At 40.7% G+C, this 9979-nt stretch overlaps 1 long non-coding RNA gene across 1 annotated transcript in view; it reads right to left on the bottom strand.

Moving 5' to 3' along the window:
- LOC103895934 overlaps window positions 1–624 on the bottom strand; it is a 4500-nt gene extending 3876 nt beyond the window's left edge. Inside the window, exon 1 of the long non-coding RNA XR_657378.1 lies at window positions 382–624. This is a non-coding gene — a long non-coding RNA (uncharacterized LOC103895934). The remainder of the gene's footprint in view (window positions 1–381) is intronic.
- Window positions 625–9979: the final 9355 nt, after the last annotated feature.

The raw sequence follows: 9979 nt of genomic DNA, 5'->3' as shown, positions 1-9979 counted from the left end.
CCGCTTTGCTTAGTTGCCAGCTGGGGTTAAACCGCAACATTAGAAAACTGGCTCCAGCAAACAAGCAGGGATGGAAATGCTTCTCTTCTCAATTCCACTTCACTAGGCACCAGCATTTAGAGGAAGGACACACTAGCAAATTAGCTACAAAGTAGGAAAACGGCAGCCAGGAAGCCACCAACATTTTAAGTTGTTTTGATTTCATGTTTTAATCCAACTAAAACCTAAAATGCTAAGTGTCCATTTGAACACCTCAAACAGGAGCAGGGACCACAACAAGCCTAACAGAGACTTTGAACTAATAGCTCCTACTATTCAGTACAAGACAGATGAGTTTCACAAAGGCAGTAACTAAAGAGCCACAGTAGAAGTTATACTTACAGTGTTTTCTGTGGTGAGATGAAAAACAGTAGCCTTGAAACAACAGTAGTCAGTCACTTGGAGAAAAAGAAAGAAATTCCCGAATGGGCTGCAAGTGCCCGGCAGCTGCTGGATGCTCCGAGGATGCCGGGATTACACTGCACAGGGATGACTCTGCCACTGGCAAAGCAGCGGCAGCAGCATGAACTCAGGCCAGTGGGAAAGGCGGGAGGGAGCTGTGGCTGTGGCAGCCCCACCTCTTTCTGCAGCAGGCACTGTCAGCCGAGCCTGGGCTGGGGTCTCACCTGGAGAGATTGCATTTGTATGGGTGGGTGGGTGCGTTTGGTGAAGGAAGGGGAGAGGCAGAGGGCTCTCAGAGGGACAAAAATACAATGGATAGCAAATCTTTCTCCAAATCAGTAACATGAACGCCCTCCCCATTTTATAAACCCAGGTTTCCATCCGTAATCCTGTCTGCCCACCAGAACATACATCCATCAAAGACAACGTTTCAAAATAATGGAAAACGGATGTGCAGCCCAGAATTTATAGGCACAATGTGCATCCACTATTCCAGTTCCCTTTTTGTAGAAACTCCCTGACTTGAGATCGATTTTACACTATTTTTTGAAATCTCCCATAACTTGGTTGCCAGGAAGGTTTTCGAAGCCATTTTATTTGTACTTGACAACATCCCCTCCAGAGGCTGGTGCCAGCCTCCACACTGCGCACTGGGGTTCACGTCCCACGTCTTCCAGCCAGCAGCAGCCCAGCTGTGCCAGTGGTTAAAGACTCTTCTTTTCCGGTGTTTTATTTCTGGCCAGTAATTTTCTGTGCTAAGGAACTAGGCTCACGTTTAGAAGAGCTCCGTTTCCTCTGAGAGAGAGAAGCTTATGAAGGAGCTTACTTAGATTTCTAATTATTTCTTCCATACATGTTCTTATGATACACCAGTTGTGATGTCTCATCAGATACTGAAGTGTAAGACCAAAAATAAAGACAGATTCTTGTTCCAGCTGCTGTGGATTTTCCATGTGTCTATATGTTGTGGGTTAGCAAAGCCAGACCCAGTACACTATATAAATAACTTCTATATCCTGCTAGTAAAATGAGGTTAAAAACACCATTTTAATTGGCAAGGGTGTCAGGGAGCCCACAGCATTAAAATTTGTAAAAGGCCTTGAGATCCTTTGATGGAAGATGACCTGTTAGTGCAAAGTCTGCTCCTAAGGGCAAAGTTCTTTCCATAAATTTGCAATTCTGTCTCTCCCTCAGTCCTCACAACTCCACACTCAGCGAGCTGGATTTCTGGACCCTGTTCTAGGTATCTGTTGTGCCTAATTCAGGACAGGTTGCTCAAAATTGAATTCTACAAGGATGAGGATTATTACAGCTATCTTGTCTCACATAATTAAAGCTTAGATTTTGCAACATTCAAATCACCTCCTAGATCACCAAGGAAAATGGATTGGGTCATATTCTGAAATGCAGATTATTTTTGAGAGAACTCCTCATACATTGCATACGTGCTTTTTAAACTCTCCAAGAACATTCTCGCTTTCAAGGAAGGTCATCGGTCTTTCACCTTCAAAGGTACTAGAGTGTATTCAAAGTCTGTCAAAGTAAAACCATCAGCAGTCAACATCATTAAACTCAAAGCATTTTTGCAAATACGCTGAAATTCTGTGTTTCTTTCTAACCTGCTGTGGTTCGATGTCATTATAACTCCATATGTAGCCGCCTCTCTTTACGTCACAAATTCCTACAGCTGGGGATATGCAACAAAATCAGTTATGAAAAATGGCAATGCTATCGATCACGCCTCAGAAATGTTTCAGGATTCCTGTGCCCACTTCTGCACTAAAGGATTGGATCTGCAACACTGACGTCCCCCACTTCACTGGTGTCTCAGCGCAGCTGACTACTGTGCAAGGGAAGAGGAGTTCATAACCCGAGAACTACTGCTTAAGGGATGTCTCAGCCCTTTTCCTATTGCATAGAATGGAAGGAAGTTGTTTTACTTTCTCCTTACCTACTGAAGGCTGGAAATGGCTCTCGCCAAGAGAAAAAGGCTGCGAGTTCCTGTGGCCCAGTGCCAGTGGTACCACAGTGCTACTTAAAAACAAGTGCTCTGAACGTCATCGGTCTGGTGACTGCCTCACAGAATTTACGTCTTTGTAAAGGCTGTTTGAAGGTTCACAGCAAATGTCAGGTATCTGAGGCACTGGCAAGACTTGGGCTCCCCCACAGCTTTGCTCCTTCTCTTTAATGGCATGAAATTTCAAAAGGCTACTGTTCAAAGTACAATACAAATGCTGTATCTGGCACACAGCAGGAAATCACTTCGCTCTGCAACGCTGGGTCCACGTAGAAATCAAATCCCACTGAACCTATGCACAAACCCAACAGCTCTCTTTAAGGTTGTGTATATAGTTTGACATCAGTAACTCTTCTGTGTGAGATGTTGCCTGAAGGAATGCGGTCTGCTCTACAGCAGGAGAGTGCTGATGTAACTAAATTGCAGCCGCTCCTTTCTTGAATTCAAGTGTCACCCAACAGCTCAGAACTGTAATTTAAAATTTATTTTCCTGTGCAGTACATTACCACATATGAAAAATAATGTATCCAGAATCGTGATGTCTGAAGCACTCAAGCATGTAAATGATAACAGTCCCAGTTCCAGAGAACCTGCTCCCTCTAAAGGAAGGCATGGCTGACGAGAACATAGGACAAATATGTAGTAAAATTGGGTCTACTAGAGTTTCACAACATGCTTTGGTGGAACACAACATGACAGGAACAGGCTGTTCTTTCAAGTGGAAATGTAGTAATTTCTGTCGTGAAAACAATGTATACAGTACTTAAAGGCAAATACAAACCTGCTCTGAAATGACAACATTCAGAATAACTAGCTATCTTCTGGAAGCCTTTCCAGCTAAGCAATGTAAACACTATTTCAAAATCTTGTTTCAAAAAAGTAAGCCATGTTTGACCCTACACAGCTATACAGAAGAAAACATCTGGAAGACTGGAGTAAGTTAGCTTATCTCTGAACTCTTTCTATCACTGAAAGGAGCTAAAGCTGTGTTAGATGCAATTACTCCTTGAAATTCTAAAGCAGCATTCATAACCAAGGAGATGAAAGCGTTAGGAAGGCTGTACAAGGAACCTACCTTTAAGAAAGCTCCTTCCTATCATTAATCAAAATAGCTTTTGGTAGGTTTTCAAGTTACGAAAAGCTTTTCCTCTTTTTGTTTGCTTTATGCACTGTCAAATTGATTAGCGTGATTAATCTCACAGTGAAACAGCCAAAATTTCAAAGGCATTTAAAGGCACGTAAAGAAGTAGGTAGTTGCACAGCTGCTTGGCCACGGCATCAATTCCTTCTCGTCATTTCATTCCCACTTAAAACATCTAGGGGTAGTGGCACAGGATACTGGTGCAGACACAGTGATTTCATTCTACTCCAACAGCCGCTGGCGGCAGCCCTCAATCCCTTTTCTTCATCCTACAGATTTGTTTTTATCGCGCTCCTCTTGCTTTTCCTAATCTAGTCAATAAACTCACCATTTGTAATCTTAAAATGAGGTATTCCCAGAACACAACTATAGAAATCAAAATGCTAAGGAACAGATTTTTCTTAGGAAAATCCTTTCAAAGAAAAAATTATCTTTTTTAAGTGCCACCTCATCAACAATGTTCTCTTAAGAATCTATTTATGTGAAAATTCTTTGATAATATCTAAAAATTCACCTCCCCAAGTGAAAGTGGTTCTGAAGGCTGACTTTCATATTTCATTTTCCTTTATGGCACTATGCATCTTTGTCAGTCAAGCACTGAGGGATCATCACCTACGGGAGAATGCCACCTGGAACAAGGATGAACCCATGAATTTAAATCGACAGACATCAAAATTATTGGTAACTAATAATCCTGCAGGATGTTACAGGAAGTTTGTAGGGTGGAAGCACCATGAAGAAAGACACCGGTCGTGTTTATTAGGTAAGTATTGTTATTACAATTTCTATTTCAGAACAGGTAAGGTCAAGGAAAGTCAATCTGTGACCATCTTCATAAAATCTAATGTACCTGAAAGCTACATAAAAGCTTGGGTTGTAGGTGAAAGCCCTTAAAACCGGAGACCCTGTCCACGTACTTGGGACAGCAGATTTTTTTTCAGCTGGTGACTAAATAGAAATGGGGTTTAGAGAAAAATTGTGTTGTGTTCTCCATTCTGCAGGGGCTCAGGAAGAATTCCAAAGATGCAGCATACGCCACGTGTAAACCCACAGACTCCAGCACAGCTGTTTCACAGAGTCAGTTTTATGAGATGGGATTAAAGACAGAAGTGGCTATTTCTGTGATTTTGAGTTTTTTAATTGACAACCAAACTTAGGCAAAATAGAATGTTTCCCTCAAAATTCTTCCAACATCGATAGTTCTTCTATAGCATGAGTTTTGAACTGTTGTACTTCAGCTTATTCTTTTTATTATTGCAATTGAGGTACCTCCATCTAGTGGCACTTTATTGTACTGAAGGGCATAACCTTGGCATTGGCTAAATCTCTTTTTTTTTTTTAAATAAAACTGTGAAAGTAATACATCAATTTTTTAGAACATCTGGACCTTGGATACGTTGGTGTAGTTATTTCTTTCAACTGCAAGGACCTTTATGCCAGCTTCCCAGCATTGCAATGAACTGTTGTGTGCATGTTCGGAAAGGCAAGGGAAGAAAATTGACTTGCGTTTTTTAATTATTTCAACCCTACTTTAAAATAAAGCTATGTTGCTAAAATATTTCAGCTTAATTGTTAAATATTTCCACCGAAGTTAGTTCTTCTCTAGGCTGAGAAAAACAGCACATAAAGTACAAATTTCAAACGACTGTTGCTGGAAGCTTTAAAATTGTTCTGGAAAGAGATTTTACGGCTGCTTCTTGTTAGAGTTGATGACAGCACGCTACCTAGTGATTTATATCACGAGAGAAAAGAAACAGAGTGGTAAAACCATAATTTGATGTAGCAGTTCCCTTGTGATTTTCAAGCTATCATATACAAATATTTGAAGTATACAATGGGAACAGGAAGAGCAGGAACTGAAGCATTATTTAGCATGAAACTCAGAATATGCATTGACCACATATAAATCAGTTTGGAGAGTTTTAAAATGCTATCAGCCTTTTGTATGACTGAATTATAGATATCTCTGTGACTACTCATCTGCACACTCTTACGTAAACAGGATTCACTGAAGATAAAGAATTGAGTCACCCTCTGCATCACTGATTAGCAGCGTCTGAAGTGAAGAAATAAGAGAGTGCTGTTCTACGATCAGGCTTGACAGTGAAGTGCCCGCAGCCCCGTTGCTTAAGTTCAAGTACGGCGCACCCACTAGTGATTAAGCAGCCAACGCAAATCAAAAGAAAGATGATAGAATCAGTGCTGCCCTGGCAAAACAGAGTCTCTCTTCAGGTGACCAGCTACATTTTTGAAGCAAAGTCTTTAGAAAATAAACCATCTAAATATCCTCAAACTTTAGAGTTTTAAATGATTCAGTTTCAGTAATTTTTAGCATCCTGTACGTGTGATCATGTACTTACTGGTATAAAAGGTTCCAGAAAATGCACAATGGCACATTTCAACTGAAATGTTACTTAATTCCCTGCTGGTATGAGCTTGTTGGCACGAGCTTGCTCAGTGCTGAAATAAATCTAATGTTATGTCAACTCACAACATACGTAGGAGACCAGTTTTTCTTTATTTCTCTCTTCTGAGGTTGAGTTGTGGATTGATTACATCAGTTGAATTAACATTAGTTAGTAGCTCTGCTGGCATCTCTGGACCAGCCTACACATTAACCTGGTGTTGGCTTTGACCTCCTGCTGTGTGTTGAGGAAGTTCAGCACACTGAATATTAGGCTCTGCTAAGTGAATGGGCTACAGACCCTGCTGCTCTCAACAGTTGTAACGATTCAACAGTACTGAAGTCAAACAGTATGCATCGCAAAAGTGGAACAAAGCATGAAAACACGGGATAATTTGATGTATACTTGTATTGGTATCCAAGGAGAGCTCAGGGCCTATGACTTGATCCTTGAAGAACTTTGCTGATAACCTTCTTGCCATCTGCAACTTCCCCACGCTTTCTTCGGCTCACCTAAAAGTTCTTTTGCTTGTCTCCTTTTTTCTATTCTTTTCTATATAATGCTGACATCGTATGCTTTACCGAAGTCACAGTGGCACAATCTAACTTTTGCATATGTAAGGACTTCTGAACCTTCCCTGCTATTCAGATCGGATTGACAAGTCCTTCCCATATTATGAACCATAAATCTGGACAAAATGTTCTGCTGTTTGTACTATGAATTGGCATGGTAACACAGACCAGAAAGGTCCTCCTGAATGATAGGGCCTAGTTCCCTGCCGCTACAGAAAGCTCTGTTGGACAATCGTCTCATAAATTTATCAAGCGCCGTATTAAAACCAGGTATATTTTTGCTCCCACTAATTCCATGGAAAAGCTGTTTCAGAATTGGATTGCTGTAATGACTAGAAACATTCTTCTAATTTCCTGTTATATTTATTAATGAATAGTACATATCCGTTTGTTCTTGTGTCAACATTGCCCTGCAAATTAAATGGTTTTCATCCTTCATGTTTACTTCCTGATGTATTAATGAATAGTACATATCCGTTTGTTCTTGTGTCAACATTGCCCTGCAAATTAAATGGTTTTCATCCTTCATGTTTCCTTTCCTGATGTATTTATAGACAGCACTCATATCTCCTCTCTGTTTTCGTTTTATTGAAGTAAACAAGCTGAGCCACCCTAAAATCTGTTTGTACAAAAGGCTCTCGAGCTCTCTGGTGATGCGCCTAACCTCCCTCTACCCCTCTTTCAGTTCAACCTTAGCTCAGCTATAGAACAATTAATTAGAAGTTTTCACAGTACCCCAAATGAGATTTCACCAGGGCCTTAAACGATGACATGAATACCTCCCTACTTTAAATGAAAATACATCTCCTGAGATACTCTCTGTACTTATGATGATTCCTAAGTATATATCATTACCAGATTTCATCAGTATGCTCTTGCTGGTTTTATCAGGGCTACTACAAAAAATACCAAATAAGACCATCCTAAAACCAACCCTTTAAGCCTGACATCTTCCTTTTCAACCTTGTTTGTGGCTATCTCACTTCACAATTTCTCTCCTAACCCCCGTATTCTGATTCCTTCCCAGGACACATGGCAAATTTGAGTTTTTCCAAAGCTTTGCATTGAGATTGAGACCAGGCTTCGGGGTCTGTGGTTGGCCAGGTCACTTTTCTTCTTTTCAACGATAAGCAATTACAGTCCAGGTTCAGCACACCTAACTTCAAAGACTTAACAGAGAGAGAGAGACGGGGATCCACAGGGAGCCATTCATGATGTGGCTTGTCCTCTGGAGACACCTCTCACCACCAAGTATAGAGGGAGTCTCAGCCAACAAAGCCTCTCAGCTAGGACCCCTCAGTTAAATGCCTCAAGTACAAGGCCAGACCCATGCTTGCTATTTTCCAGTCATCTTACAACATTCTTAACAGATCTGTTCAAAACACTCGCTGCTAGGTATTACGTATCACCTGTTTCAGAACTGCAGATGTAGTCCCATTACGTATCACCTGTTTCAGAACTGCAGACGTAGTCCCCATGATGTAAAAGCATGACGTGGAGTTTTGCATTTTTTGCTGTTTCTGTTCTGCCATTCACATGATCCATCTTGCCTTTCTCCACGTGGTGAAACTACTTTGGCACTGAGGAAAGGCATACTTCGAATTTGGGGGATTTAACTTAGGCTCACTAGACAATAGTCACATCTCCTGCTCTCCCACTTGTATCACTGAAAAATCTTCTGCTCTAAAAATTCTTTAACAGTGTGATACAAGCATGTCCCGTTGGTAGAAATTAGAAGTATTTTTAGCTGGAACAGAATATGTAGTTGACTGGTAAATAGAACATGGAACAGCAGAAAAAGCAGGTCAGTAATAGTCAACAGAGTGAAAAGCTTTTGAATGTATTTTTTCCATACATGTAGGTGGAAGGAAAAGGTTCATAAAGGGGACTAAGGCCTCCTAAAAATACTACTAATAACTCCCATGGAATATGACACTTCAAGACAAAAAAATAACATTTCGTACTGTAGTATCTTGTAAAACTGTATTCAACTGAAGTATGTTATTATTTTATCCATTCATCAAGATCATCAAAAGCCATCAGGAATAATCATTCTGAATGACAGCCACGCTGCTTTTGTACCGTCTTCTGAATAACCCAGTTGCAAAATAAACAGATTGCTTTTTTAAGTCAGAGAGAGAAGTGTGGGTCAGCTGAAAAGCACAGGATTAGGAATTTGGATTTTTTAGTCATTCTTCCCTGATTTCTTTTAAAAATATTTTTTCCCTAATTTATATCTAAAATTTTAGCAAATTGAAGGTTCCTTTACCCTAATTAACTAATGACTACTTAGAACTATATATAGGTAGGCTTTTTAAATGTAGGTATTGGCCTAATTATAGTGTATAAAATAAAGCAAGATTACAGCAAACATAAAGACCAAACAATAATACGCAGAAGAATCTAACCATGTAACTATTATTTTGCATATATTTGGTAAATCCAGTTTCCAAATCTGGTGTCCTAGGCCATGAAGCAACTAAGAAACAAAACTAGCGAACAACTAACAAAAACAAATTTACATTCTTAAAATGGCACTGGACAACACTCACACGTTGTGATACATCCTGGATACTGCTTAAATGTTCTGTTGGGCCATTTAGCATGTATATGGAACAACACTGTTTTCTAAATTGGTTTTTTATTATGTAACAGATAAAATCCGTTGTTGAACTTATTTTTAGTATTAAATTACTGTGAATGGTAATGATTCTCCTCAGGTAGCTAACAACTGCAAGTGAGAATGCATGACCTTGTGGAAAAGCTGTAAGAAGGAATAGAATATTTACTTTTTCATGAGGATTTGTGCTTTAAAAAAAAACAACACTGAAAAAATCCTCATACTGCCTGAAAAATACTTATCTACAAAATGAGGACTTGTGAAAGAATTAACTTGGGGGCATTTTTTCACCAATTTTACCCTTCTGACCTTACTAATGTCGTGATTTACAAAATAGTTTCTCATTTGCGACCATTTAAGAAATGCAAAGCACTATAAGCCGTAATAAAGCCATGTACTTTCAACACGGTCGTCCTTATCCTGAAAATTAGCCTCGTTGAAAGGTCAGGTCCCAGTTTCTTGAGAGAGAGCACATCAGCAATATGACCAACAGGCTTCAAAGGGTCCAACTGCATGGGCAAAGCCAACAGTAGGTGCTGTATCTAACCGGCATACAGCTGCCAGGGAGAACAGGCTGCTCGGGATTGCGGATCTTGCCCGAAACCTCGCAGCTCCGGCAGCCGGGGCCTTGCTCTCCCCTCAGGCGCCCCTGCCCGCACCTCGGCCCGAAATGCCCTAGCGCCTCTCCGCTTGAGATGCTTTGGGGGCCAGGGAGGACTGGAGCGAGGGGCTGACACGTTGCAGCAAACCAGGCCTGTCCCTTGCCGCGCCGGCGGCTCCGGG

Source organism: Aptenodytes forsteri, unplaced genomic scaffold (assembly GCF_000699145.1).
Source record: "Aptenodytes forsteri isolate BGI_AS27 unplaced genomic scaffold, ASM69914v1 Scaffold172, whole genome shotgun sequence".
Taxonomy (NCBI): domain Eukaryota; kingdom Metazoa; phylum Chordata; class Aves; order Sphenisciformes; family Spheniscidae; genus Aptenodytes; species Aptenodytes forsteri.
Note: the sequence above shows the minus strand (reverse complement) of the source record. Positions and strands in the feature narration are given on the sequence as shown.